Genomic DNA, 27,686 nt, shown 5'->3' with positions numbered 1-27,686 from the left:
AACTTTTTGAAGTAGTATCAAAACTAATTTCGGTAAACATTCAAATTTAGCACTAAAACAGTGCAATGTTTGCAAAATTTGGTGTTTTTGTTGTGGTTGTTGTATTGATAAAAACACTCCCCGAAATAATTTCCTTCCAATCACCTTTAAGGTACTAGCCCGACCATCTCGGAACGGTTTAATATGACCACATAGATTGTTTTAGGGGACAACTTGGCCCCACCCCCTAATATTAATAATACAATAATAATTTCACGAGGAACCTGGAGTCGCCAGAGCCTCGCCTGCTAAATATGTGTAAGATACATGTAACAGGATTCGCCTCGCGTAGGTGAGGTTGACAATTGGGTTGCGGAAGCTGGGAATTGCGCTCATCAACCCTTGAATCCCAGTATGGTGTAATTGTACAGTATTTCACTTTTCTTGGTAATATCAAAAGTAATTTTGGAATCAACGTGATTCGTCTCTCACGCCGAACGTCCTGCGTTCAAGTTCCAACCAAAGCAACATCCAGATTTCTTTATTTTAATATTACGATTTATATTCTACAACACCACAATGTGCGGTTTTGACTCTAAAATTTTTGTGTAAGGGCCTGGGGAGCTTTATGCCTATGAAGTTTATTTTCACAAATTAATGACTGCCGTTTTCTCAACGCCTCGATAATATTCTAAACAGCAAACCAAACTGAACTACGCCTGAGCAAGAAGTTTTTGCTGAATTATCACAAAGCAGAGCACTTCAGCAGCTTATGAGGCCAATGAGGGCACATCTTCAATCTAATGAGATTCCGAATCTTAAAACTAAACCGCTTCATCTAAAAAAACACACACAAAAGGAGCTCTCTGTCTTATACGCGCAGTCGGAAATTTTTTTTCCTGCAACCAACTGTCATCAGAGAAAAATACCCAAGAGGTAAATACTGTCACAATTTGAAGACTTACTTATGCAGGTTCAACCTAGGCATACGTGAGCCCAGCTTTGTTGAAAATGCTAGCTTCCCTAGCCTGCTGTAAACAAAACACAGTCCCCAGAAGACAAACTGAACAACAAATTAAAATCACTGACTTCTACCCCCAATGGATCACACATCAGCATCAATGATTGGCGCTTGAATACCGAAGCGATTTTGGCCGTTTCATAACAAGTCGCGCCATCTATCTCTGTTTCGCGATAACTGATGCCGATTGGGAGCACCAATGGAGGTCAAGTCTTCCTAAAACTGCTCTCCCAACTCAGTGAAGGTCTCCCTCTTGCTCTGCTCCCAAACTACTGTGTCGACTGAAATACTTTCTTGGCCGTTGCGTTTTCGTCCATCCGCATAACATGACCTAGCCAGTGAAACCGTTGGGTCTTTATCCGCTGCACTATCTTCATACCTGCGAGGGCTCATACAACTCATCATTATTCCTCTTTCGTTACTAGCCGTCGGCGTCGGGGACATGACCATATATCTTGCGGAGAACTTTACTCTCGAACACTGCCAGAGCCATCTTATCTTCTCTCGACACCGTCTGTAATTACGAGTCATTATAGTGTTAACTACTTTGTACTCTTTACTTTAATTTTTAAAATAATTTTTATTGAGTTTTCGTGTTACCTTAAAATTTTTGAATAACTTCAAAAAAAGAAAATTCTAATTAGTTTTGAAAATATCTGAACTCAAAAATAAACAAAATATAAATTTTTAAAAATAAAATAAATATTTGGTTAACTACCAAATATAGTCATATACCAGGACAGGTATGATAAGCGACTTGTTGAGCGTGATTTATGTTCGTCGAAAAAGGTCTTTACATTTCAATTACTATTCAGTCCTAAGTATCATTTGTTGGCAAGCGCTTGATTTATAAGCTGGCATTATTTTTTCTGTCAATGCTGTTTGCCAAATAGACGAAGTTCTTCAAAGTGTCGACCTCAGACCGTCACAATTTACGGAGCGTTCGAGTATACGCCAGTATTTGTACGGTCTTGTAATAGATTGTACCATCACGGTTTAGTTCTGCTGCTAGAATTATTTTTTTAGCATTATTTTGAAGAAATCGAACGAAATGGAGTCGCCTTGTCTGAACCTTGATTGGTTTCGAATGGCTTGGACAGGGCTTCTCCAGTCCCAACTGAGCGGGTGGTGCTGCTCAACGTCATTTGGCAGAGCCTTATTACCTTTGCAGGAAATTTAAATACAGACATAGCAGCAAACCAGCAACTTCTTTTCGCGATGTCTAAAGCTGATTTAAAGACTGCAAAAAGCTAGTGAGTGTCGATTCTCCTATCGGATATGGCCGAATTGTCTAATGAAGTAAACTTATATCAACTCTTTTTCCAGCTTCCAATGGTTGCGAAACATTTGCAAACTTGAATGAGTTCTACCCCACAGTATATTTCTTAGTTCTTTTATTATTTACTATTTCTCTTTTTAATGCTTTTTTAATCCACTTCCTGTATATGGCGTACAGCGCAAATTGTCCAATGAAGTAAACAAAACAGCACCAAACCTGCGCAAGCAATGTCTATGTCGAACCACTGGACAATGCGTAATGTTGATTTATCTGCGCAGAACAGGAACACACACATACATATGTACGTAGCTTAATGTTTCTGCGCTAAAAGCTTGGCACTACTAAATAAACCAGTTGTTACATCAAAATCTTAGTTGGGGCAGCATTGATTGGCGTTGATTTTGATTAATGATGTGATGTTGCTTTAGCTACTTGGATTGCAGAGTTAGGTTGATTAGTTGACGATTACTTTAAACAGTGTTGCCCTAGAGAGCTTCGTAGAGCTTCGGAAAACTATTCGGCGTTCATCTACATGTTGCAAAAATTTTTGAATATAAAGATATTGCATGCGCGAACTTCGGTGGAAAGCAGCGGAGCGTAACAAAATTCTAGTAGGTCACTTTCACCACACCAACAACTTTAACACAATTTTTAACATAATTTAAGCACAGAATAGAATAGAGAGTAAAAATGTGAATTCTGAACACATTAGCTGAATAAAAAGTGTACAAATAATTGTTAAATAACAAATAGAGACAGTGGTAATTTAACAAATTCTGCTGTGGTAAGTGGTGAATGTGACCTACTAGAATTTTGTGCAGCTTGCCTCACACGATTTTTCGTCTATGCAATGTCTCTATATTATATCGTTGCTGCATGTTGTGTGAGCGCAGCGGCAGAGATTGAGTTAAGCAAGCAGCCAATCAGTTTTACATGCCAACCTAATAAAACCGCACTGCGTTTTTTTTAGCGCACGCAAACAACCGGCGTTTTTTGCCCTAACCCAAATAAGCATGCGTTGCGACAATGTAAAGCATGTGTGCAAACGTCAAATCTAAATGTCACGCAGAACAAAAATTGGAAATCGAGTTAGGTTTTCACGCAGCAAATTCAATTTGGGTCGCTCTCATACAAGTTGTATGTGCATGAGACATTTTTGACAGAAAATGACTTGCGTGCGTTTATATTAGGTTGGCATGTTAGCTTGTTCTTCAAGCAGTGAACATCTCATGCGTGAACCAGAGACAATATTAACATAGAGACATTGCAGGGACGAAAAATAGTGTGAAGCAAGCTTCACAAAACCTCTAGTAGGTCACATTCACCACTTACCACAGCAGAATTTGTTAAACTACCACTGACTCTATTTGTTATTTAACAATTATTTTTACACTTTTTATTCAGCTAATGTGTTCAGAAATTTAACTTTTACTCTCTAAAACTCCAATCAGTGTATTTGTGTGCTTAAGTTTTGTTAAAAATTGTGTTTTTGGTGTGGTGGAAGTGACCTACTAGAATTTTGTGAAGCTCCGCTGCTTTCCACTGAAGTTCGCGCATGCAACATCTTTATATTCAAAAATTTGTGCGTGCACTTTATGCTCAAACATTCTCTATGTAAACACATACTACCATAAAAAAAAGTTGTGTTTGTGTTCGAAGCTATGCCGGCGTTGTGCATCACTGGCTTTGAGGTATACATACAGCAGCGGACAGAAAAAGAGTAGTGGCATTTTTATCAAATTTCGTCATTTAAATTTTCCTTTTTTTATTTTCAACATTTTAAGCAAAATATTCATCAATATCAAAAACTCCCGCGTAGAAAAAATTGTTCAAAAATCAATACAAATGTTGGGAGACCTAGAACTTGTGAAAATATATTGATTGGGCTACACAACTGCATACTCATAAAAATTCAATGAAACTCAAATAAAAAGTTGGAAGCTTTTTGAAAATTTGAAGTTGCTTTGCATAGTTTCAGTTATGAAATTGATAGAAGTTTGTCTCAAAATATCGAAAATGAGAAGAAAAAATGTATTTGAAGTAATTTGAAAAACATTGCCACTGCTATCTTTCTGCTCGCTACTGTACGTCTGTAAGTATGTTAAACGTAGCTTAGTTGGTTTTTATAGCGATTCATCTGTGTTGTGGATGACGTTCTTTTTGCGTCTTCATATGTCTTTATCTGTGGTATACTTAATTGACAGCTTGTATATTTGTTAATTTTTCTTATCTTTTGTATAAAATTGCTTCAATCAGCTCTACAGTGATTTGCTGATAAATTTTCAAATTAATCATAATCTTTGGCATTTTTTGATAGCGTTTGCAGCTTTTTAATTGGTTCGGTTTTTATATTATGTAAATTTGAGTGTAATAAGAGTGGTGAGGTTCTAAGGAAATACATGGTTTGTTAGTTGTGATTGTTGTTGTTGCTGTAGCCGCTGTGGTCGCCAGAGCTTCGCCTGCTAAATATGTTAATGTACATTAATTTTTGTTATATATGATTGCCCTCGCTTAGGTGAGGTTGAAAATTGGATTGCGGAAGCCTTGAATCCCTATGTTTGGTTCTTCAAAAACATTACTATTTTATATACCAAGTTCAAGCATACACGTCTTACAAACTAGGCAGGTAGACTGAGGTATTGGCTCTCATTGACAAACTTATTCGAAAGCAAGTAGAAGCTATAGCATAAATTTAAAACCGAACACTGCTGTAATGGTAATATACTATAAGCGAGATCTTCCATCGCTGCATTTATCTTTAAAATATGGAAAGAATTATACCTGCACAGCAGTTCTTTGTAAATTTTCTTTTTTAAGTTTAATAGAGCTCGCTGTTAGTGGCTGCCAGTTCTCTGCATTATTTTAAAAATTTTGAGCGTATTTTTGATGCCACACTGCTAACCAAACATATAATATTGATCCTTAAGCGGCAGTCATTGGTCCCGTATGTCTTATCGCTGTAGTCGTATCCCTAACGTAATCAGCTGTTTATCGTTACGACGGTAAACCAAAAACCAATTGGTTGGCTACTATACGGTTACGACCTTAGCGGCACCAATAATCGATTGCATTGATTCTCATAAGGTTGGTCGAATCAGCTGTTATAAGGTTACCGATACGGCTACCGATAAAGCACCAATGTCTGCAGCTTTAACCAGAGGTTGTCAGCCAGTGAAATAATTATTCGCGCTCACTTAACAGATACTATTTATTATTATCTTTCGTTCAGTAGTCACTTAGCAAACGACGTAGCAACATCGGAGGAGGCTCTTGTTTATTTCCGTTCAGTGTTAGCGAATAGGCGTGCATATATCTTGCATCGTTGCTCGTTAATTAACAACCAAAACACACCGACTACAACGGTAATAATTTTAAGTCACAGTTTCAATTTTGGTGAAAACTGTGTTTAACCTTGCATTGAATCTTTAGCAACTCGTCGATGAAAATTGCACTACAAAAAAAAAACATATAGACAAGGCTTTAAAACTGTTGACGTGACGTCATTGCTCATATATTTGCCCACTTCGCCCCCTCCAATCCATATCTATATTACAATATGTTGACTATTTAAGTGTGTAAACTATTAAAACTTTACTGCAAATAAAGATTTGGTAAGCACCAACTTAACACAACAATGCGTATTATTGAAACTTACTTTGAGTACATATGTTTGTTTAACAGCCCCAAAGCACCCAAGGTTGCCCAAAATGCTATTTTTCGCATTCTCTTAGTTGTGTTTGGTTTCCAGCGAGATACTTAGAGAGTTGCATTGCTGTATCGCAAGAGCTCTATGTATTCCCAATATCCTATATATCCCCATCACAAATTTTATTCGATTATCACACTTCAGTAAAAACCGTTAACCACAATGCATGTAAATCTCAAACTAATGAAGTTTTCTTAGCTAATTTTGATACTCTTAAACCCACGCTTATTGTCTGCCGCCATCGCCATGCTATTAGTCATTGCAATAGACTACCTCATTTTAAACGCATATTTTAGCGTGTGCAGAAGCTAGCCGGCAACTGTTTCTCACTGATCAGTAAGTCTGAAAAAAATGTGTCACTGTCTAGCGCAGAAAGAGTAACTAACAATAAAAACGTCATATAAACTTTAAAAAAATATGTTTGGCACAAGCAAAAAGTTATAAATCTTTAAGCTGCAACGCTTTATTAAGCTTAAAAGTGGGCGTTGAAAAAATCTGCAAATGTGTAAAAAAAAACTCATACACACATACTCAAATAAATAACAATAGCTACTTAAACAATTCGTTTACGCCCAACAAGCAGCTGGTAAGCGGTCAAACATAAATACAAACATTCAGAAGCACAAAGTTGTAACTGGTTGAGAACGAGGAAAAACTCTAATTGTTAACAATAACATATTAGCAATCGATAACCTGTTTGACCGCTTATATAATTTTTTTTTATTGTTTATATAAATATAAACACAGCTGTTTTTTGCAAATCGTATGATTTTCTTATTTCATACTATGCCATATGCTTTATTATTATTATTTTTATTTTTTTTTTACCAAGTGCTGACGCACTTAAGCTTTTAATTTTCATTATTATCAGTATCATAATAATCCATAGTACGTCGCTTATGATGATTTCAGATTGAAGTCGAAGTGTCGACCAGAGTAAAATATTTGCATTTATGAAAAAGAAGACTAGAAAAAAAAAACGTGAGTACCAAGTACGCGTGAAATTTGATGTGTAAACATACAAGTGAAGGTCTATCAAATAAATTTTTTTTTATTTTAACTAGTGTTCGCCCAGAAGTTGAAGTTAAACCACAACCGAGGTAACTTTAGCAAAAATAAATAGGTTCGGGCTTTTTGAGAAGAGCTTCTTAGAGCCTACAAGTTATTGCTTTATATATTGATATCGAATTGTTATCAGCTTGTTATCGGTTCGCTTTCAGCTTTTCATCGTCTTCATAATACGTCTTTAACAAATCGATAACATACCGAGAGCAAATTTGTAACACTCCGATGAGAAATCTATATCTTTTTGTTAACAATTCGATACATTTATGATAACAAAATCGATAACTTGTTTATTATACGTCGATAACAAATTTGTAACACTCCGATAACAAGTCTATAAGCTTCCGAAACAATGATATTTTAAGTTAAATTTAATTAAGTTTAATTTAATTTAATTAATTTTTTTATTATCTTTTATTTATTTATATTATTTTCTTTACTTTATTTTATTTTTTTACTTTATTTTTATTTAATTTCGTTTAATTTAATTTAATTTTATTTTAATTTACTTCACTTTGCTTTATCTTATTATATTTTATTTTATTATATTTTATTTTATTTAATTTTTTTATTTTATGTTAGTTTAGTCAATTTTGTTTCAATCAATTTTATTTTATTTTACTCTATTTGTTTTATTTTATTTTGTTTTATTTTATATTATTTTGATTTATTTTATTTTATTTCATTTTATCTTGTTTATTTTTATTTAATTTTACTTTCTTTTATTTTATTCTTCTTTATTTTATTTTATTTTAATTTACCTTATCTTATTTTGTTGTATTTAATTTATTTTATTTTATTCAATTTTTTTATTTTAATTACTTTTACTTCTGTTTTTTTTTTTCTTATTTATTGTTATTCTTATTTTATGTTACTTTATTTTGTTTTATTTTATTTTATTTTATTCAATTTTATTTTATTATTTTATTTTATTTAATTTTATTTTACCTTACTTAATTTTTTGAATTCAAGGTTCGATTTGAAATCAAGGCCTGAACAATAATTTTTATAATAATTATTGTCTTTTTTAATTTTTCTATAATCGAAAAATTATTTTTATTTTTGCAATAGAAGGTAGAAAATTTTAAAGATAACTTGCCATAGCTGCGCAGATAAATACATTATCTGACTGATAAATTGCTACTTCTATTCCTCTTTTACCAACTATATTTAATCAGCGTTGCGCTATCTGTTGAAAATCGCTGATAATGTTGGATTTTTATTTATTGTCAATTACTTTTTACATTTCCATCTGCTCATTGTTTATTAACAATTGTTTCTGTTTTTTCGGCCTTTTGATAAAGGATGATTTTATTTTATTTTGTATTATTTTATTTTATTCAATTTTATTCTATTCTGTTTTATTCTATTAAATTACAATATCTTATTCAACTTAAGCCTGACTACCTTACCACGTCCTATGGTTTTGTAAACATTCTCTGGCTCTTTATTTATAACAAAATATCTCTTCGTGCATTTGCATTCATAAAAATTGTGTATATGCTCAGAGACTTTAACCTGTATGTAGTCCGCGTGCTTGCCTTAAGTTTCAGTGTAAATTCGCTTACATCAACTCTCCCATTTACCTTGTTCCCACATTACACTACAGTTGAGTGATCATTACTTCTAAATACTCTATTACTCCATACAGCATACCTATGCCACACATTACGCCTACGCTTACACATACAGTACTCCACACAGTACATCAATACCCCACACTACGCCGGCATTTACATTCTTCATATATCCCTCATATGGCATACAACTTACAAAAAATTGTCTCACGCTTACGCTTACGTCTATGCTAACGCTTGCGCTTACACCTTACGCTTATATTCATTGGGAGTCCATGCCGTGAGCAGAGATGTTTACACATCAAAAGGGTCAATAAAGCAAAAAATTTATTAAATACTTTTCTATGCACTTTCATCAAATTTTTCTTACAAAATTATATATTGCAACTTTTTTGATAGTTTTTCGTATTGTTTACATATGCTTTTTTTCATGCTGCCTGTAGGTTGCATTAGCATTTTGAGAACATGCACCTCAACGCCTTGACAATTATGTTAATATTCGCAATAAACAACCACATTTAGCTACCAATTGTTTCTGTTGTTAATTTATGGTTTCACATGTGAAAAGTGATTGCTTTTGTTCCCAGCAGGAAATCGTTATTATTTCAAAAAATGTTTAACGCATTAAGAATATATAATTTTTGTTATAATTTTATGAGCTCAAGATCAGTCAGTATATTCAGTCAAAATTTATAATACCTACTCTTTCACACAATCCTCACCTCTTGTATTTTTGTTTCCACTCAACCAGAATTCTAACCGGATGTCTTCTGATATTTACTCGTACTTCCTTAACAACAAGCACATAGAGGCCATCAGTGTATATGGCTTATGACTCAAAAAAAAAAAAGAAGAGCACAAACGTCTGAAGAAATGCATTGTTTATCTTTAACAGCTGTTTATCGCAATTTCTTTTTTGAGTCATAAGCCACCTTTTCATAAGCCGGGTCACATATGTAGCTTTCTGTTGTCTATGTCTGCAACAACTCTGAGCAAGACAGTAAATTATCCACGGTACAAGCAGATGGTTTGACACAGAATGTTTGATGTGAACATAACAAAACGTTAACGAGATATTTGGGATAGTTTTAAATCATATTATTTTGGAATAAATAAAAAGCTATAACCCTGCATTTCCTACTGGGTTAGTTGTCAACATTCCCTTACAAATATAATTGCATTCAATAATATTTATGTTCTCGGATTTGCAGGTGTATACAATTTGTTGTAATTTGAATTAAATCGGTGTTGAGTGCAATGTAATTCATGATAATTACAAATTGTATCGAGTAGTTTTGTGAGGGCGTGAGATACAAAAAATGGGATTAAGCAAAAAAATAGACCAGATTTATAAGATAAGAAATCACGCAATCATCCCTAAGGAGGTTCTCGTCAAAATATATGTAAACAGTGACTATATCCACTCGTTCAGGAAGCAAACGACCTTGAAAGGCCCTGAACGCGATGTTAGATATATCATCAATAGCCCCTTTGAATACATTGGTTTCAGAAACTACTGTGAAAATGAAGGACGGCGGCCTCAGTGGTGTAATGGTAGCGTGCTCCGCAATCTACACCGAAGATCCTGGGTTCACGCTACGGGTAAAGCAACATCAAAATTTTAGAAACAAGTTTTTTTAATTAGAAGAAATTTTTTCTAAGCGGGGTCGCCCCTCGGTAGTGTTTGGCAAGCACTCCGATCGTATTTCTGCTATGAAAAGCTCTCAGTGAAAACTCATCTGCCTTGCAGATGCCGTTCGGAGTCGGCATAAAACAAGTAGGTCCCGTCCCGACAACTTGTAGGAAAAATCGAGAGGAGCACGACGCGAATTGGAAGAGAAGCTCGGCCTAAAATCTCTTCGGAGGTTATCGCGCCTTACAATTATTTATTTATTTTATATAATATATTTATTATGCGACCTTTATTTAGATCTATTGTGCTTGACCTTTCAGTCCATTACTGTATATGGAGGCATTTAATATATTTAAGTACCTCTTCAGCCTTTTTACTCCACATCACGAAGGGGTTAAAAGTCACGCCACATAAAATGGCGAGTATCTGCCTTTCCAGAGCGTCGCATTCGCGGGAAATGTGGGCAGAAGTTTCATCCACCAGCTCATAAAAGCGATAGATATAAATTTAACTTACTTGGCTTATATCGTATACTACAGTGAGCCGTATAGTAAATCAGTGAGAGTTCGTAAGTAATCTCTGCTTAGATTAATGAGTTTGTCTGATACTCTTGTTGCTGGGAGCATTATTCTGGGCTTTCAATCCATTGTCATCTGATCTGCTTTGTTTCCCTAGTGGAGTCCACAGAATGACCACAGAATGCTAGTATATCACCCTGCTTCTGGTCCTTGATACTTGGGAATCCATCCTATCCATCCTAACAAAACTTTCTTTTTGGCTCCCAGCTTATTTAGGACTCCTATGCTTTCATCCACTAGCTTAGAGGTAATTGCGTAAGACTACAAGGCATGTAATGCTGCCGGGCTGTAACGAGGAATAATAAACAAGTAAAAGTTTCATACAAGTACAAATTTTCATACAAGACTAAATAGTTTCATAGAAGTAAAAAGTTTCATACAAGTGCGAAGTTTCATATTGTGGCGAATGTAGTGATGTCAACATGCTGTTAGTAAATAATCACAACAACAAAAATGGCAAGCAGCCACACCTATGTACAAGACAACGAAAATATTGCACACACGTAACCAGCAGCTCGAAGTGAAGATATATCTCACATACACACATGTAGTCATCAGCTATGAAAAGAAGTTGCTACTCACACATACACACGCATATAGCTAAATAACCAAGCAGGAGATACAACTGTTCTGGAAGCTGAAACGTTTAGACCTTATGCAAAGGAGGCAACATAGAGTATAAAAGTAGCGAAAGCTGAGGAATCAGTAATCAGTTTGATTAAAACATGCTTTTGTGCAGTACGTGATATTGAAGTCTAGTTATACTACTCCCAAAGAAGTCTCATTAAAGACCATTTTGCAATACTGAATATTGGAGTTATTTATTCGACAGAGCAGCGACTCGAAAGTTAGCAGGAGGTGCATAATTATCAGAGATCCCCAGAATTCGCTACAATATAAGGAGTAAAAAGTTGTATACAAGTACAAAGTTTGATGCAAGTATGAAGTTTCAAACAAGTAGTCATTGCTCCCACAAGCGAGTCATGCTAGATTTTTTTGTAAAAGAATCCTCATAAAATGCTATATTGAAGTCCGATCAAGGGTTAAAATATATCAGCGAGTTATTCGCCACCAAGTTTCACGAATTGGCTTCTTAGACCAAATCTTTGCATAAACACACAAAAAAATGCAGCGGCACAAAATCAGCCCACAACCTCTGTATGCTGCATTTTAGTCACAATTCTCAGAAGACTAAAATCTATTAAAAAATCGCTAATGAGCCAATACGTATGAGAGCTGCTCACAAATTAACGCACTCTAGTGGTCCATAAAACGCTTTGGGTGGCAACGATAAGCTCATAAAACGTGCGAACATATGAAGTGCAATATAAACAACAAAAATAAATCTTAGCCCATTGCTTTGTTTCTATTTGTGTTGGCCAACATTGCGAATATTAAAGAAAAAAATAATAATAATGAGTAAGAATCGCTATAACTTGAAGGTATATTTTTAGAATCATTTAGTACTTTTCTAGTCTCTGTGTCTGCTAAATACACCAGCGCACATTCAAGAGGGACAGATTTTCAAATGGCAACTATAAAAGATAAATGTGCATATATTTATTTTTGTTTGTTATTTTTAAAATACTATCGTAACTACAAGCCAATTTGTACTCGACATATGCTTCGCCTATTAAATGCCTGCAAATGGACTTTGTAATTCGACCAGTAATGGCTCTTACAGCGTACGAACAGTATTTGCCAAAGGTTTTTTTTGCAGATTAATTACTCGAAATTTGTTGGTCATTAAAGGGCTTAGATTTTTGTTACTATTCTACTGTAAGTCTATAAATGCATTTCCGCAGACGCTTTTAGTGCAAGCAGCGTTAATGCCAAAATAAAATTCAATATTCAATGGGTCTAATCATATATGATCTCTTGAGAGGCTCTAACCCAACAAACATCGAAAAACTTTCAATTTCAACAACCTTCGAGAAATATATATGTAGCTCTCAAGTTGGCATCCAACATCATTTTCCAATCTTTATTCAACTTTTGAAAAATTTTGTGGAATTTATAGTTCTCAAGCTGGTTGGAGATCAAATCCTACGACGTTGGACTCATAAAATTGCTCATACCTCTAAAAAGACAGGACGTAAGGCTCACGATGAGCATACTAACCGAACACTGCCTTTTGGTGAACATGTTTTTAAGTTAGGCCTCTCAACAACCGCAGATGTAGTAAGTGTGAGGGAACGATTGAGCACGTTCTGTGCTCGTGTCCGACGCCCGCCAGGTCAAGGCTCCAGCTATTAGGGGCGGCAGAGTTGCCAGATCTTTAGGCAGCAACTAAGCAGAAAAAACGTCTACTATTTGCCAAGACGACGCAATTATTTTTTGACATAATCCCAGTATCTAATTGGGGATTCTCCATTTGGTCGTCATACACTCAGTCTAAATAAAAAAAAATAAGGCGCGATAACCTCCGAAGAGATTTAAGGCCGAGCTTCTCTTCCAATTTGCGTCGTGCTCCTTTTTAATTTTTCATGCAAATTGGCGGGACGGGACCTACTTGTTTTATGCCGATTCCGAACGGCATCTGCAGGGTAGGCGAATTTTCACTGAGAAGCTTTCCATGGCAGAAATACACTCGGAGTGCTTGCCAAACACTGCCGAGGGGCGACCCCGCTTAGAAAAATTCTCTTCTAATTGAAAAACTTGTTTCTAAAATTTTGATGTTCCTTTGCCCGGGGTGTGAACCCAGGATAGTCGGTGTGGTAGGCGGAGCACGCTACCATCACACCACGGCGGCCGCCACATACATTCAGTCTATCTGAGGTTTTTATTACCCGGACAGTTCAACATAACCTAACTCACTGCCATTTTCGTGTTCGCTGGTGTATTTGCACGAATTTCCCATGCTTTTACTTATGTATGCATTTTTATAAAAATATCTTATATTATTTGACACCTATCGTCTGAACAAGCTTTAATTACACATTTTTCTAATTGTACTTTATTCAGCAAATTAGCGATAGTAAATAAATAAGTTACTTATTAATGAGTAAGTACAGTGAAACCTCCCTTGTGCGTTCACTCAATGTCAGCCAACGTTTGTTAGCTCAAGAGAAGTGTCCGTTCAACGGAGTGCGTGGCTGTTTTAAATTTTGTTTAATGAAGCAATAAATTTAGTAGTCACAACCTCCTATTTTAAAGACAACTTTGTATATCTCTCTGTTTATAAAATTATGTAAGCCCGTGCTCGGGTGAGACCTTAGAGCCTCAAAAGATTTGGAAGAGTGGTGCAGGGGCGCCGAAATGTCGGAAGATACGATACACGATACGAACGCGGAATGGTCTGTGGTATACTGGACCGATCCGGTAATAAGAAGATCTTACGAACTGGCAGAGATACTGAAAAAAACTGTGCCAACTGCAGTCGCGTAAACTTTTGAAGGAGAGGAGAAAAAAGCTGCACATAATGAAATAAGTAGGAAAGTTATGAAACTGGGCATAGGGCTGCAAGCTGTCAAAGACCACGTCAAGTCAAATTTTCAGGTGTACAAGCCACTAGTGCGGTGGGCCCAAGGTAACTTACAGTATTTTCAAAGAGGACGTAGTTATTTCATTACATAGGGTTTTCAACTTGGTCGTCGAATAAGCATTTGGTAACTCTATTGACACATTCAGTTTATGTGAAGTTTTTAAGGAACTATTAGTTCAAACTAACCTAACTTCAGGCAATCTGAAAGCTTTACTTTTCATTAAAATAAAAGGGATACTAAGTATTTTCAGACTATGTCATTGAATTTGATTACATATTTATCTAGCGCAAAATTGGTTTAATTCGGAGGGTCCCGTTTTTTTCATATTTCCGCAACCAGTACGAAATTTTTAAAACTCATTAATTGGTATCCATTTTCCCACTTTATCCGCTAACGAGGAGTTTGCGTCACTCCATGCGTGGTTTTTGATTAATTTGTTATGAAAACAGGTCTCAGAGTCCGCCGATAAGAGGTTCGTGTCCCTTCAGTAAAGGTTTTTCTTCTTATATTACAGCAAATAATTGTTCGCGTTTGGACAAGAGAGTGTTCGCCTAACAAATGGTAGTTTTTTCAAAAAAAGTGTTACCTAAAACTTAGTGTATGAAAAAGTGTCCGGCCAAGGGAGTTGTCCACCTATCAGAGGTCTGCGTTAGGAGCGGGGTTTCTCTGTAGTTATATGTGCATCAACAATGCGACTTAAAGATTTAGTATGTCTACATATTTATTTCCAAATGTTAATATAAAATCACATAATTTTATCTATATAAATTCAACAACTCGGCGTCAAGTAGTTTTGATTAGTGTTGATTATTAATTTAATGAACATTAGACGCCATTGGGTTTATGTACGGTGTATGGTGTTTCAAAACAAATTTGAAAAATATCGATGTCCATAGCATAAATTATTGAACGAAATGCAGGAGATTTCGAGTTCAAAACTGAGCTCGCGAAAAGCTTACTGATGAAGAAGTGCAATTGAGAAACATTTCCAAATTTTGTAATTTTTCTCTAATATCAAAAACAAAAAAATGTAAAAAGCAATTTGAGCCAGTCTCGCTAATTAAGTACATATAAATAATATGAACGGCGGAAGCATTACTTATAATGTACCACAAGTAAATCCAATGTCACTGATCAAGTTCTGTTGAACGAGCCTAAAAATATTCCACACAATTTCTATTAAAAACATACAGTATATATAAGTAACAAATTATGATAAAAGTAATAGGCACAAAAATGCAATACTTAGAGACTAATTACAAAGCGTTTTGCTGGACATTCATGTGACTAAGTGGATAGAGGCGTTTGCCGCCGATTTCGTTTTCAAAACTCAGCTTCCGAAAAGTTAGCTGTTGAAGAAGTGAAACTCAGAAGATTAAAGAATAAAGATAAAGAAAGATGTCTTAGGAACTATCACCGTTTGCAAATTTTTTAATTTTTCTTTAATATCACAACCTCAATAGCTACCGTGCAATACAAACATTTGAAGCACCCTTTAAAATATGGAACAAACGCAATAAAATGCACACATTTTTACGCTCAAAAATTACAGTGCTGCATGAAAAACGATAAGCAATCAATCACGCCAAACACAACAAAAAAATGCCTAGTATAAATAGCTATTTAAACAATTTTACTGTGGCATTTTTACAACAAATGACCTTTGACGTTTGAGTTGCCGCTGGTTGTTTGTTGTGTCGCCAACAAAAACAAAAAAAAAACAGCTGCAGCTTTAAGCTTAGATAAGCGTCACATCTAAACAAAACTTAACTGAAATGAAGATAAATTTGATATGCTTGTACATTTAAAACAATAAAAATTTTAAACAGAAATTTTTGTATGAAAAAAAAAATTATAATTTAAAATTTGATAAATGTGTGTTTCCAGTAAGCGAATGCAGTAAAGATAAATTACATTCCATTAATAAGTAGTCAAGTTTTGTTTGTGAATGCAAGTTAAAAAAAATAACTTTATTATTATTTTTTAGTTCATTTATCAACAATGCCTGCTAAAAACGTTTTTTGTGCCAGTGCAGCCAATGAAAAAACAATTTTTTTTTTCAATCAATCAATATTTCTCCTTGACTTCGTCATTAAGAAATCGCTGCCTAAAAGAATGCAGTTATACGGAAATGCCACAACAAAAGCAAAAACATGCATTTCTTTCTACTAAAATATTTTTGAAGATATGTTGTGTATGGATTTCGTGGAATCCCATGGAGTTTTCTCTTATTTTTTGGCTTTGTTTTGAAAAACTGTGACTCAACATCACAAAATGCTGGTGGCATTTCATTTTCTATCACATAATTAGTACAGTTTTTTTTTCGCGCTCATATGCATATAGTTGCTGTTGAAAAACTTGATACTGACAGCTTTTATCAGCTCTGTATTTAGCTGTAAGTACACACAGATGCGTACAGAAAAAAAGCAGTGATAATTTTTATCAAATTTCGTCAATTGAAACCTTTTTTTTATTTTTGATATTTTAATAAAAACTTCTATGAATTTTGTAACTGAAATGATACAAATAAATCTCAATAATGTTTTCGAAGAAGTTCGAAAATTTCAAAAAAAAATTTATTAAATTTCGAAATTTTTATTTGGAGATCTGTGAATTTATTTGAGTATGCAGTTTCGTAGCCCAATTAATTTTAGTTTAACAAAGCATAAGTTACAGGTCCCTCAACGTTCGCGTTAAATTTGGCAATTTTTTTCCGTAGGGTGTTTTAGATTTTCTCCATTTAGAATGTGAACATTTTTTTGTTTTATTGAAAAATATCTGAAACTTCCTTCGGAAATAAATTGAAAAACCAATGCAAAGTTTTTAGAGACATATACATAGCTCGTACTTTGTTAGACTAATGGGTCTACCAGAAAAAATACTACATACTCAAAAAAATTCTGACAACTCCAAATAAAAGGTTCGAAATTTTCTCGAATTTTTTCGAAAACGTTTTTGAGATCGGTTGGCATAGTTACAAACTTTAAGCAGTTTGTTTAAAACAGCGAAAATTAAAAAAATAAGTATTTAATTGGCGCAATTTAAAAAAAAATTGCCACTGTTATTTTTCTCTTCGCTGCTGTATTTAGGTTCATAGTATAAGCTTTTTTTCAAATATTAAAATTTATAGTACAAATATTTATCGGTTCTACGAATTTCCGAATTACGCAGTGTAAATATAATATTTTTTCGATAAATAATGATATGAAGGCATAAATAAGTGAATTAATTGCAGACAAAGGCATTTTGCTATTAAAAATGATTTACTGAGAAAATATAATGTAAAAGCACAAATTAAACTTAGCTGCTTACCGAGACTCAATAACCAATGAACTTGACTGATAGGCGTAAAATTATATTAATGTCCTCGTTGAGACTGCAACTTCATTTGCAATAGCATAACTTTATTCTTGCTTAAAAAAACTATATGGCAATCAATGTCTTAAATTTAGAAAAGTATTAAGTATAAAGTTTCACAATTTTTTACACTATGGTACGGCATTGCTACGAAGGAATGCAAATTCAGTGCCAAAGCGGCAAGAAGTGTGATTGTGTGAGTCGTAAATCAACTGCCCTTCGCTTATTCGGCTTACATATTGATTCATTGTGTTTATAACAATGCGTTTTAGATGAAATTTGTTATGAGTAGACAAGAGATTGAGTGAGGCTTCATGTCAGCTTCTAAAGTGCAACGGCAAGTGTATTTTTATAATGGAATATTTAAATATTAAAATTGGAATATTTGGGAATTAATAGCGGTTTCTTTTCTGAAAAAAATGTTTGCCTAAATAAATGGAAACATTTTTACAGAGCTACTCCTACCCTTGAAAAGTGTCAACTTTTATAGCGCATGAAAAGAACATAAATGGCTACCCCGTGTGTCAACTGATTCTCACAAGTGCGTTGTCAATAATAAAAAAAATTCATTAGCAAAATGAAAATAACACACTGCCCTTTTATGCAGGGTAAAAGTGTAACGCTTTTGCGTTGCGAGCAAGTAAAAATTTTCACAAAAGAACGAAATACCCCGTGACGACGTTGCCCGTTTTTTAGAATAGTACAAATTATATTTACAACCCTTGCGTAGCATACAAGAAACGTAACACTTTTGCCAGAAAAGAAAACGCCATAAGTGTTCAAATTTTTTACACATTCGCACAACATTACTACGAACGAGCGCAAATTCAGTGTAGTGGCAACAAGTTTGATTGTGTGAGTCGTAAATCAACTGCCCTTCGGTTATTCTGCTGCAGTGCGTGGTAAAGCGCGCACAACCATGGCCAGTTAGTTAATATACAAATTAAAACCAAACATTAAATATTAAAATTCCCGTTTCAGTATATAAAATTCTAAATCCATTGCTTTCATTGAAAAAACTGCATATTCTAAATACAACAACGAAAAATTTAAATTCAAAGCTTAAAAGTAATGAGACTGACAGCCATGCGAGCGATGCCAGGCTCCTGGACGAAAACGAAATGTGCATTGAAGAAAACGGATATGTTTCAAGAAGAATTTCTTCAAAACGATTCTTTGACAAGTGGCCCCAAAATCGGCATTTACGTACACGTCGCCGAATTACAAGAGCCAGAAATTCCATAAAAATTGTTAAAAGCAAAACTTCCACGGTTGTTAAGCAAGCTTACGTGAATTCCCCTATTGTTGCGCCACACATCTGGCAGCTGTGTAGCGGAAATCGATTCAAACTACAACAACAATTTGAATTGAAATATTAGCACAACATTTTATCACCAAAACTACAAGCGACAGAAGAAAAAAAAACTTTCAACAAAAATCAATGAATTTGCTGAAGAATAACACTTCCAGCTATTCATAAATTAACACTCCAAAACCTGATTGCGCGCATGCGCCTGGCAACAACAAAATCCGGGTGTGTACGCTGGGTGTTGGCGTGGATGCTGCCACTCACTGATATTGCCACAAAAGCAAAATTTTCAATTTTACTAACTAAATCCAGCTGTTAATTTACAATTGAGCAGCGTAAAGGCAACAATAGGTACAATGGTAATGGTGTAGCCAATAGTTAAATGCAGTTACGTTTTCACACAAGTTAACGCACACATATCAACTGCGATTATATGCACAACAACAACAACATACACATTGAGTGGTAAATAATAGCGCAAATGCATTTTTTTATATCAATTTTTGAAGGTAAATCCGCTCACTATGGGCATTCAGGAAGGCAGCTGCATTTGTCAAAAGCTGTCCTTAAAGAGACTGAGCAAAAAAAAAAAAAAAAAAAACAGTCTGGTTTTGTATGTTTTCACAATTTTTTTTTTTCTATTGTATTAAGTGACAACCATAATTGCTGTATTGTGTTACAGCTTTAAGTGCATATTTTGTACAAAAAAAAAATAAAAATTAAAAAAATATAAATGAAAAGCGCGCCTGCAACAAGCTATGCTTTTATTTGCCATGCGCTTTGTTGCAACAAAGCCAACAATAATAACGGTAGCAGAAGCAGTATGAAATACAAATGCATTATAACTGATTGCTGGTAATATTTTAAAGTATAAATGTAACTAATAGTGTATAGTGAAGTCCCCCTTGGGCGAACACTTACCGTCAGCCAACTTTGGGCCGCCCAAAAGAGGTGGCCGCTCAACGGAATGGGAAGCTATTTTATATATTTTTTAAATTAATTAATAGATTAAGTACTCACAAACTTCAATGTTTAAGACATATATTTAAATTATTCCGTTCTAAAAATTATGTAAGACCTTTCTTCGGTTGAGATCTTAGAGCCTCAAAAGAGGTGGAGGGGTAGACGAAACGAAAATGGAACCAAACTAATGGAACCGCGATGGTCTATGGTATACTGTGCCGAACCGGTGATAACGATAATGAGGATCGTACAAACTTGCACAGAGACTGGAAAAAACTGCGCAAACTGAATTCGAGTCGGGTAAAATATTGTATTGACAACCAGGCGGTCATTGAGGCGATATTCTCGCATAGCACAGCAACTAGCAATGTCTTAGAGAGCAAATAAGCACTTGGAAGGATTGGAACAGGGAGAAGCTTATAATCATTATAGCGTCATATGAGCATATATGGTAAAGAAAAGGCGGACAAACTGAGAAAGGAGACAGTAACTGCACATGATTAACGTCAAAGATCACGTTAAATCAGGTTTTCAGGTCTAGAAGCCGCTAGTAAGGTAGATCCTAGATAACTTCTAGCATTTTTAAAGAGGACGTAGTTATTTCATTACATTGGTCATGGTTGTTGAGGAGGATTTTCATTTGGTCGTCGAATAAGCTTCTGATAACTTTATGGACACATTCACTTTATGTGAGGCCCCTAAGGACCGAACAGTTGGACCTAACCTGACTTCAAGCCATCTGTTAGCCTTAATTTTTATTGACATAAAAGCGATACTAAGTAGTGACAGAAACTTGAGTGCATATTTATCTAAGGCAATTTTTTTTTTTATTCAGGGAGCCTCGGTTTTCTCATATGTCCGAGACCAGTACGACGTTTTTCAAACACAAATTGATATTCATTCTCCCACTTTGTCCGCTTATGATGAAGTGCGTCCGTTTAAGAGAGGTTTTAATTTGTTAGGAAAACAGGTTTCAGTGTCCGCCGATAAGAGGTTTGTGTCCGCTCAGCAGATGTTTTTCATCCCATTTTATAGGAATCAACTGACGGCCGCTCGGTGCGTCCAACGGAGCACAATTTGTTCTAAAAATCGTTCTTAAAAATTGGTGCATGAAAAACTGTCCGATCAAAGGAGATGTGCCTCTAATAGAGGCGTCCGTTAGGAAAGGCTTCTCTATATGTATTTATATATATTTATATACCAGTTCTTACAATTGCTGTGAAATTGTTGCAACCAAAGTTTCACTTTTCAGTGCAATCGTATTTTATAAAGTGTGGCACATGCTAATAAATGCTTCAATGAACGCCAATTAAATCTTTTATATTACCACACAAAATTGTTTTTTGTACAAAAAAAATTGATATTTAAAAGTTTCGAACATGTAGTGTCGGAATTCTGAGCTTAAAGCTGTTTGTGTGGTCACTGACTCACTTAGGTGGAAGAGCTCACTTGGAAGCTTTTTCGGTCCGTTGTGATCGATCCTCGAAATTTCCTCCGCGGAGTCGTATACATCCCTACCAAGATGTTTACACCTTGTCCTTGCAAAAGCTGGACTGTTAATCATGAGGTCATTAGTTGACTCCAGAGTACTAAAACGCACCGCTTGGATTCTGATCGGGCAGTGCCCCGTCAACGCTGGAAGCACCTTTTTTACAAGTCAAAATTGTATTAAATGAATAACACCGAAAGAAATAAAGCTAGTAAAATCAACAAACCCGGTTTTTTGTTCTTGAATTAACAGTTATTCAGTTAGACAAACTTGTTTAATCATTTAAACAGAAAAAACTGTTGGTCTCAAGTTGATAATATTTTGTAAAACAAAATCTCAATCATTCTAACTAATTTTCTGTAAAAAGAACTGACAGGACGCCTGTTGTGATACCACACAAATACACCCTTACCTAACCTGTTTGCACCATTCCGAAGACCTGATAAAGGCTACCACGACCTGGAGTAGATTAGCCAGAAATAAAGCTCACAGGCACCACCACATAGCATCACTTAACGCCACGAAGTTGCACATAAGGTGATCCACCGTTTTGTCCTCCCATCATCTTTGCAACTCCTACAGTACGACTCTAGGGCACGCCTAGCCTTTCTGCATGAATGTCAATAAGGCAGTGCCCAGGTTTGGTCAGGTTTACTTAGGTGTCAGACGCCCTGGGTTATGTAGCCATCTGTCATTGATCTAAGGGTATATGTGCTCCTTGAGCATAAGCTTACACGTGGCAAAGGGTAAACCTAAGCGTTCTCTGTCAGGAAGAATCTGTTTTATAATGGCGATGCCTAGCCAGCTCGTCTGCAATACAGCTTCCCCTCAATGCCTCTGTGTCCCAGGAACCAGATGAAGTATTCGCGTTTCTTTTGGGCCAAATAGTAAGAGCCAATGGATTTGATGGCCTCTGATCTGTCGCGTGAATATATAGATTTCCTTGCCCTTAGTGTTTTTTTTTTTTGTTTTACCCAAAACTCTGCTTCCATAATGTCTGATACTTCTGCCTAATGAACTCTACAATAAGTAGTCTGAATGACAGTTGAATGCCTAGGTCCTTTGAATACATGCTGCCGTTAACATCGATCCAATTCCATCCAATTATAACTGCCGGGAATGTTAAACATAAACTTTAGAAGAAAACTCGACACTGATGATGGCACAACGCCGAAACCGGTTTGTCTCGAAACCAAATTTGACAAGGGATGACGAAAAATCGTTCCAATATACATCATTGTTATCGGTACTTCAAGGGAGAAAACTATAACGTTTCAAAGTGCTAGTGCATCTTATCATTTTAGTACTCCGACTAAACTACTCTCTTAAACGCAGCACTGACGTTGTCACTGCTCCTGCTACATCCAAGGTTAGGATATGAAGAATGACCAAAAAAGCGTCGCTTAGCGCTGTCTACTTTATCTGATCATACTAAATATGTGCACTTTTAACAAAAAATTTAGGTTTTACGCCTTCAGGGATGACCGCAATGCCTTTATTCCATACAGCAATATGGATCGAATGTTGTCGGTATAAGGTATAAGTCTCACTGCCTATATTTGGAGTTAGTTCTTATCTATTAGCGATTGCTCTTTTACACGTGCAAAATGCAATGTACGCTATTTTCTAGGACCCAGCTTAATTGCTGCCTCGTGATCTGGCAACTCTGCCACTCCTAATAGCTAGAGCCTTGACCTGGCGAGCGCAGAACACGAACACAGTACGTGCTCAACCGTTTCTTCCTGCAGCTCACACTTGCTGTTACTGACGAGGCCTAACTTATAAGCATGTGACACCAGAAGGTAGTGTTCAGGCAGTATGCCCATCGTGAGCCTCAACTCTTCTCTCTTCAGAGATATGAGCCAATTTGTGAGTCTAATATCGTAGGCTTTGCACATGATCTTAGAAATGTTGCAGCCCCGCGCTTCTGTCCACGCCTTTCCTGCTTGATGGATCATATGCAACTCCTGTCTCCTTTTGATTTCTCATAAACAGATTGGGACGTCTATCGTCGACTCAGCAAGTGTTACTTTGCCAAATTGTCGGCCTTTTCGTTACCTTCTATCTCTTTGTGACCGGGAACCCAGTAAATATGTATGGTCCAGCCTGAGCGAAGTTTTTCCAATGCTTCTTTTCATTGCAGAACCCTTCTTGATGAAGTACTGGGACTTCCTGATGTATGGGACTATGCTTGCTTCTATTTAGTTAAACAGTTATGACGCAAATTCAAGCTTGAGTAAGTAATTGGAATTTTGTGACCTTATCCTTTACTTAGAATGATATAGGTCGGGTATCACTAACCACTACTACTGTGTGCCTTACCATTCCGATAGTAATATGCAGGTTTTTCAGGGCTTCTTGAACTTCGGCATTGCAGATGCTTTTTTCAATTGCTTTTTTATGTATAGATTCCTCTTGTTTTAAGCAAGCAGCAAAAGTCCATTTTCCAACAAACTTAAGCAAAAATGGGTACCACTTTACCAAGTGCATGTGGCCTTATATTCGTATAGATAGATAAATACTATGTGCAAGTATAAGGGCAACACCAAAACCACAATCTTGCTAATCAGCTGGGCAGTTAGGCAGCTGTAGAGCTAAATTCATATCAAATGCAACAAAATGTTGAACTGAAAAATAAGGTAGAAGGTAAACATACAAATGCATAAAATTGTGTTTGGTAACCGGTTTTGAGGACCACTATAGCGATTTACTGACCGGTTGTGGATACTTATGTACATATTTTCAAGACACCAACTATGTATACATATATATGTATGTAGTAGATAGATATATCTACGACTGGAGCATATTAAAAGTGATTATACAAAGACGGATACGTGCGCCTTCAATTTTTTTAACACAGAACCTGTGTGTAGCTAAAGGCAGGTTTAATAACTTAAAAGGTGCAGCAAAATGCAGAAAAAAATTAAAAAGGAGGTAAGAAATGAAATGAAAATATGAGAATAACTAAAGCTAATAGAATATGCATACATAGAAAGTACGAAATGAGAGATGAATTCAAAACTAATAAACCAAAAACACAGCAACTGAAAATGCAGTTAAGGGAAATACTAAAAGTGTTCTTTTTCAAAATAAATATCTGAAACGAAAAAAAAAATTAATTAATAAGTCAACATATTCAATAGCTAATCAAATAAGAAAGTATCTATTTTTTCTATAACAAATTTTCGCTTACTTACATTAAATTAATATCTACCGTTTTCAACCTTAATCAAATATTTGTGCGCTTACCTAGAAATAAAAAGAAAATGAAATTTATAAGCATATTTAAGTCTAAATAAATATTTTAATATTCGTTGAAAAGTTGCATATGTAAAAATACCCTTTTATTGATAAGGTAAGGTTCTCAGCAAATACTCTGAAATTTTATCCAGAGCCAGTAAGTTATAAATGTATTGAACCTTTATATTCTATATATTTTTTGTTTTATTTTTTTTTTTTTGTTTTTCAGCTTAAAGTTAATTCTTATTGATATTGGTGGAAAATTACCAAATTTGAACAGGCCGATGGATACTAAAACATGTTTCTGAATTTGACTTTTTCATCAGATAGCTTTTCGGACGCTATATGAATGTCCCGTTGCTCGCTTTGTAATCTGTTTCTAGGTTTTGCCTTCTTGTTGCTATACTTTTTAAAAACAATTAGGTATATAACTAAATACTATATGTTTTTTAATCCAAATTATGTGGAATACTATTTGGCTTGTTCCATAGAACTTGATTAGTGACATCGATTTATTTAGCAGTGCATTATTAGCAATGCCTTCGCTGTTCACTTTTTTATCAATTTTATTCATAAGTATTTAATTTATGCATTTTATTTTAACTGGCCAAGACGCAGAGTGTTTTCGCTCAATTTAACGGCGTCTGACAACTAGTTGAACTGATTAAGAGGTGTAGCTACCATGGTTTAGCCTAAATTTAGAATTTCTATCCCGATTATTTTGGAATGAAGTTGAAGCCGGAATTGAATCTGTGACGTAGCAAATACTACGCCATAATATTCACATACCCATCCCACACTCTACATACAATTCGATAGCAACATACCGACTGCTGACACACAATATCACAGTTGCCATTTCGAAAACGCGCTCTCTCATAAAACATTTCAATAACGCCCCATTTTAGAATTTGTTTCAAGAATTTGATGAAAGGATGCAGGAAACCCTATCTCAAATTTGGTCTCAAAAACGTCCTATCTGAGCTGTAATACAATACATTTTGACATTAGCTAGAACCAACATATTGAGTTTACTGACATTCATCTTAAAGGGAGGGAGCTGTTTACCAAATTTGGCTTCAGTCAATCGATATCCTCTTTTGTTTGAGAGAGATAAAAGCTTGAGCATTCTGCAATGTTGAAGTGGCTGCTTACCAACATGCCATTTGGCGTAAGACCGGTCCTCCCACTTCCCGTGTTGGACCATCAAGGTACAAGTAGCTAGTCTTGTATAAATAGCAAATTAGTTCATATTATTAATGACACTTCCTGGCAGGTACAACCAATACCGCCTACCCCGTTGCTTGGACATCTTATCGCTGAGTGTAGACAATTAAATCCGTCATCACTTTCTGATGAAAGCCAACGTTGTTAATATCATCTCTCCGAGCGTCGTTGTTATTAATAGTACTCCGTTATCAGTCTCTGGTGAGGACCAACGTCGTTAATATCCTCTATGTGAGCGTTACCGTTACTAATAGTACTCCGTCATCACTCTTCGAAGCGTCACCGTTACTAATGGTACTCCGTCGTCACCCTCTGGTAAGTACTCCGTCATCACCTTTCGAGCGGCGCCGCTACTAATAGCATTCCGTCATTACTCTCTGAGCTTTTCCGTTACTAATAGTACTCTGTCAACACTCTCTGATGCGGACCAACTTCGTTAATATCCCGTCACCTTTACTAAAACCACTGTCTGCCAGCCGTCGCCGTCTTTGAATCGCAACTACCTCGGCCACTTTGCACACGAAAGGCTGCACCCCCACTTTGTCGGTTACTCTCTTTCTATTTCTCTCTCGCTTTCTGTCTCTCCCTCTTTCGCTTTATCTCTCCTTCTCCATATCTTTTTCCTCAACTCTACTTAAGGATGTGGTTATTCTGCTTTTTTAAACCGCATTGTGCGTGTGTGTTCAAAATCAACAAATTTATTTGTTGTATATTTATTTAGGTGGCGAAAGTGGATCGACTAAGCATATTTGATATTTTAATATTTGAAAAACATAGAAACCGGAATCGCGCAAACCAATCTGAAAAATGTTTTCCAAAAAATTCGAAAGTTTGAGAAAATTTTATGAAAATTTCGAACTTTTTATTTGGAGAAGATTTAAAAAAATTTCCAATACCATCTTTTTTCGCTGCTGTATATTTAACAAGTCGTCTGCTTTCACGTACCTGAATAAGTCACACAAATACGTACCAACAAAAGCTTCCCAAGCTCAATCGATATATTATTCCTTAGCACAAACTTCCATACAAAGAACTGTTTCTGTCTTTAATTGATTTAGTAAACCAATTCCATTGAGTCACTTATCACAGCAAACCTTAACGAGACTGTCCATAAATATTAAACTATCGAACTCACAATTCAGATTACAAACGATTGATGCAATTCAGCATATTTACTATGCTGACAGAGCGAAAATTTCTTTCTAGCACTTTTTGAGCAAAGCAATAAAGAAAAATTGTTTAAGTAGAGAAAAATGTTGCAAAATGAAGGCTTCTTACAAAACTAAACTTAACTGTTGCAAAGTAACTTTACTGCGAGAACAAAGCCCAAACAAAGTTTGCAGTACTTGTTTTCTACATACAAAGCAAAATAAAATGAATGTGGGAAGCAGCACAGGAGAATAAATAAAACAAGATAGGAAGTCAGTGAATGTCTGTGATGATGTGCAAAGTTTTTTAGCTGAAGCTCTTGTTCAAAATTTGGAGTAGGATGAAGTTTGCAAGTATCTATCTACATAGCAGAGTTAAGTGTAGACACAGACAAAGATGAAGTAGTACAAGAAAAAGGCGTAGGAGGTTCGGACAGGAAAAGAAAAAAAACTAAAACAGGAAAGTGAACATTATAAGCAAACATACTTATAAAAGGAATAAAAATTTGAAAGGGTACATAATTTAGTACCTGTAGGAAACTAAATATGTTTCTCAGGGCAGGGCAGGCGAAAGTTGTTTTTAAACGTCATCTGAGTCATCTTAAAAAAGAACATCAAGACTAGAGC

At 35.5% G+C, this 27,686-nt stretch overlaps 1 protein-coding gene across 7 annotated transcripts in view; it reads right to left on the bottom strand.

The window, feature by feature from the left end:
- The window catches only part of Dyrk2 (Dual-specificity tyrosine phosphorylation-regulated kinase 2), a 296,262-nt gene that overhangs the window by 221,751 nt on the left and 46,825 nt on the right, over positions 1–27,686 (bottom strand). For 2 of the 7 annotated variants that reach the window (XM_067765266.1, XM_067765264.1), the window contains exon 3: positions 10,777–11,124. The exons of the other annotated variants lie outside the window; for them this stretch is intronic. The gene's annotated coding sequence lies outside the window, so the exon portion shown is untranslated. The remainder of the gene's footprint in view (positions 1–10,776; positions 11,125–27,686) is intronic. 7 annotated transcript variants of the gene reach the window in all.

The sequence above is a fragment of the Eurosta solidaginis genome, chromosome 2, assembly GCF_040869045.1.
Source record: "Eurosta solidaginis isolate ZX-2024a chromosome 2, ASM4086904v1, whole genome shotgun sequence".
In the NCBI taxonomy this organism is placed as follows: Eukaryota; Metazoa; Arthropoda; class Insecta; order Diptera; family Tephritidae; genus Eurosta; species Eurosta solidaginis.
The sequence above is the reverse complement of the archived record's forward strand: the minus strand, read 5'-3'. Positions and strand labels throughout refer to the sequence as shown.